We start from the raw sequence: 3,751 nt of genomic DNA, 5'->3' as shown, positions 1-3,751 counted from the left end.
CAGCTTCTTGTGCACCTCCAGCCTTCTCAGCCGGTAGAGCATGGGAAGCTGAAAAGTCCTTGGCTAGTGTAAGCACTGCTCAGCAACAACTAAAACATCGGTGTGTTATCAACATTATTCTTATCCTAAATCCAAAACACAGCACTGCACCAGCTACTGGGAAGAAAATTAACTCTATCCCAGCTGAAACTAGGACAACTGGTTTTTCAGAACTGTATAGCTGCAGTGGAGGGTGGTGAACTGAGGGGGGCAGCTGCTGGAGTGGGCTTTCCCAGAGAAAGAGAAAAGAGAATGAAGGTGATCACAGCAACCTGGCTTCAGACCCAGGGCAATGCTCATCAAGGCTGGGTTTTTCTTAGGGGAAAGAGCTCTTCCTCTCTTCCCCAGCTTGGCTGAATTGAGAAATAAACAATTTGCTTTTGTCTGATTCTGATTAACAGAAAATTGTCTTAATTTTAAAAATAAGTCGATGTTTGTCTCTAATTTTTTGCTGTCTGAAACCCTTTGCTAAATTCAGCGAGGAGGAAATCAGACCACTGACACCCCCCCAGCTATTTTAGTTTCTTTATAAACTCAGGACGGCTTTGCTCTGAGCTGTATTTTAGAGGTGCTCCACAGACCTACCTGGCAGCTGTTACAGACACGGAGACAAAATGCTGCCATCACGTCTGAGGGAAGTTTTCTGATGTCCCAGCCTGCCGGATCTGCTTTTTATTAGGGATGACTGAATTGTGGGTACTGAAGCAGCAACATCCAGTTATCCAGTGGACCTAAGGAAACCTGCACATTGCTGTCCTGCTTCTATAAATACTACTGAAAGTAGGATCTCACTGCGCTGAGGGAAGTCTCTCCTGAGACATGACGAGAGCTCCAGTTCACCTCTGAAGACCAGTGCTGAAGATAAGCACCATCACCGTTACCTGGTTTGTGAAGGCCAGATGAAGAACTTACACAGGCCATTGTAGTGTTCCCAAACCCCTGCTTTCAACTGTCCTTGGAATGTGAAGGAAACCTGTGATTATAGATCTGAAGGGGCAGAATTAAGGCACATAACAATGATAAAGTGAAGCCAAACATCCTGCTCTTGGGGAAAAAAAAAGTGTGTCTGTAAGTTTATACTGAAAATACCTCTTTTCTGCAAAAATAAGACATATCTGAAGGGAAAATGTAGGGGACGAAAAGAGGGTTTGGGTACTTCTGGGTAAAATAATGTTGAAATGATTTTTCTTTTTATTGCATGAAGTCCTTAAATCCTTCAGACCCATCTTGGCAGTTCCTGACTGGAAGCAGAGGTGTGTTACGTGCTGCTCAGGGTGGGAGAGGTGCTCGTGCGGGGGAATAAAGGGCCCCCACGCACAAGATAGTTCTGCTTTGCGTGGTCTCCAGGGTTTGGGTGTAGTGGTGTGGTGTTTGGTTTTGTTCTTATAGCTGAAAAGTTTATTAAAAGGTTTTCAGGAAAATTTCAGCTTAGATAGTCTTGCCTGTGTTGTAGCTTAGAGGTATGAACTGCTGTGGTCATTTTAAGTGCTAAGTCAATTGCCAAAATAATTATTTAAATCATAGCATTATTACCTACAAGTATCCAACCACATTAAAAAAGTAAAGGAAGTTTCCTATTACAAAGTTATTCAGTGATTATTTTCTGAAATTCAGTGTGGTATGAAGATGTTGAAACCTTACCAAGCTGTTTGCCTGAGTCTGGGAAATGGGTCAAGTCTTATTTCATCTTACTGAAGTAGGATTTGAGGTTAAAAATTTTTAAAAATATTAGCTATGCTAATTCCTGAAAACCACAAAATGAAACCAGTCTGCTCTGATGAACAAACCAATTGAAAAACAAAGGAGACAAAATACATCAACAGCATGCAAATAACTAGGATATTTCTTTTGCTTTATGATTCGTGAGACATTGTCAGTGAAACTGGGGGAAATTGATTTAAAATACATAAAAGCAAATGTTGTTTGATCCCCCCCCCCGCAAGGCGCACCTTATTTGTGTCTTTCATCCTACTGACATTTCTACCAAAGGAATGCCAAGCAGTTCAGCTGGCCAAGATGGGGCAATACTTGATTAAAAGGCGTGCGTGATAGCTTGTCCGGACTCTGGCATCCCACTTCTGTTTGGTGAACGTCTCATCCTCTTGCACAGTGTTTTTCCGAGGGACTTCTCTGTCACCGAGTGGCATTGCCAGCAATCTGCCTCGCACTCCTTCCCTGGGAAGGGAGCGAGTTTTGTGAAGCCTCTCTTGTTTTGGTCGGGTTTTTGACAGCTGCTTGTTTTCTAAATGCAAGTGCTGGGAAGCGACGGCCATGGTGGGAGGGGGCTGCGCGGCTGAGGGTGGCTGGGGTCATTCTAGGCTGCCAGGGCTGGAGGGAAGAAAACCGCTCCTAGAAGGATGCGCCTCGTCCTCCCTGCACCTGGCTGGAGTGATGCCGGGGGTGTCTGTCACGGGAGCTCCCCAGAGGAGCTTTTAGCTTGGTGCCGGGCAATGGGAGGACCTTGGAGGTAAGGATGAAAGACTTTGTGCTCTGGCAGTCATTTGCAGCCTTTCTGGCAGCTCTCGCCCAGCCACCCTGGGCTTGTGTCCTCCCGCCTCCCTGCCTTGGGCCTTCTGCCACAGCAAAAAGACAGACCATGACTGGAAACCCAGGACAGGGCGTCAAGGCAGGGAAGGACCGACAGCTGACTGGTCCTGGCCTGAGAAACACTGAAGATAGGGGCTCGAGAGCCTCCGGGTTTGAACCGGTTTCTGCCAGAAGTTGCTGAAAACTGAGCAGAAACCCGGGAGGTGAGCAGATGGGCAGAAACGAGCAGTGGGCATCAACCCACCAAACTGGACCCTCATCTCCAGAAGCAGAAGGTCCGGAAAGAGCATCATGGGCAAAAACTGGCTTCCACAAACTTCCCTGCTCATCCTCTTCACTTTGCAACCTCTTTATCCTTCCTCGCGGGACAGTATTGACTATGTCCTGTGTCCCTCAGAAATTTTACCTCCTCTGTCGTGTTTGCTCACATCGCCTTCTCCTCCTCTCCCCCCCCCATCTTTTCTCTGTCTAGTGCTATCTGTGCTCATCTCTCAGCAATCATTTTTTCCAGTTAGGCGACGCTAGCTTTTGTAGCCTCTGACGTCCTGTTCTCAGCACTTCTTTCGCTTGTCCTTTTTTGCTTTGTTTCTTTCCCCTCAAGTAATTTGCCCTGTGGCTATTTTTAACATTATGAAGCCAACCCTTTAAGGCACTGTGTGTATTTATAGTGGTTTGTTTTCTCCCGTTCTTTAATGACATTAATACCACTTACTAATACCAGTTTCAGTTCTGTGCTCAATTTCTCTTCGTTTTCTGAGACCTAATAGACGAGTGCAAAATTTCTTCATGAAAATTGTTGTCTACAAGTTTTCAGAAATACGAGGGCTGTTTCCACCATGGCAGCAGGAGGCCTCCAAGCACGTATTAGTCATAGGGACCTCCCTCCCTGTTCCCAGAGTTACGGAGATGTGCTCCTGTCAACCACATGGCTGGTATGGGGTGAGATCGCAGCTGAGGTTGGTGCCTTGTCTGGTGGCATGGATGCAGGTGAAACCTGATGAAGAACACCAGCTCCCCCCTCACCTACGCCCTTTGCTGGTTATTTTGATGTTACGGTGCTAGTCCTGCTGTCAGCACCAACTAATTCAACTTCTGTTGTGGTTTAACCTCAGCCGGCAACTGAGCACACACAGCCGCTCGCTCACTCCCCCCCCACCCCAGCGGG

The sequence above is a fragment of the Aptenodytes forsteri genome, unplaced genomic scaffold, assembly GCF_000699145.1.
Source record: "Aptenodytes forsteri isolate BGI_AS27 unplaced genomic scaffold, ASM69914v1 Scaffold241, whole genome shotgun sequence".
In the NCBI taxonomy this organism is placed as follows: Eukaryota; Metazoa; Chordata; class Aves; order Sphenisciformes; family Spheniscidae; genus Aptenodytes; species Aptenodytes forsteri.
This window is presented reverse-complemented; position numbering follows the sequence as displayed.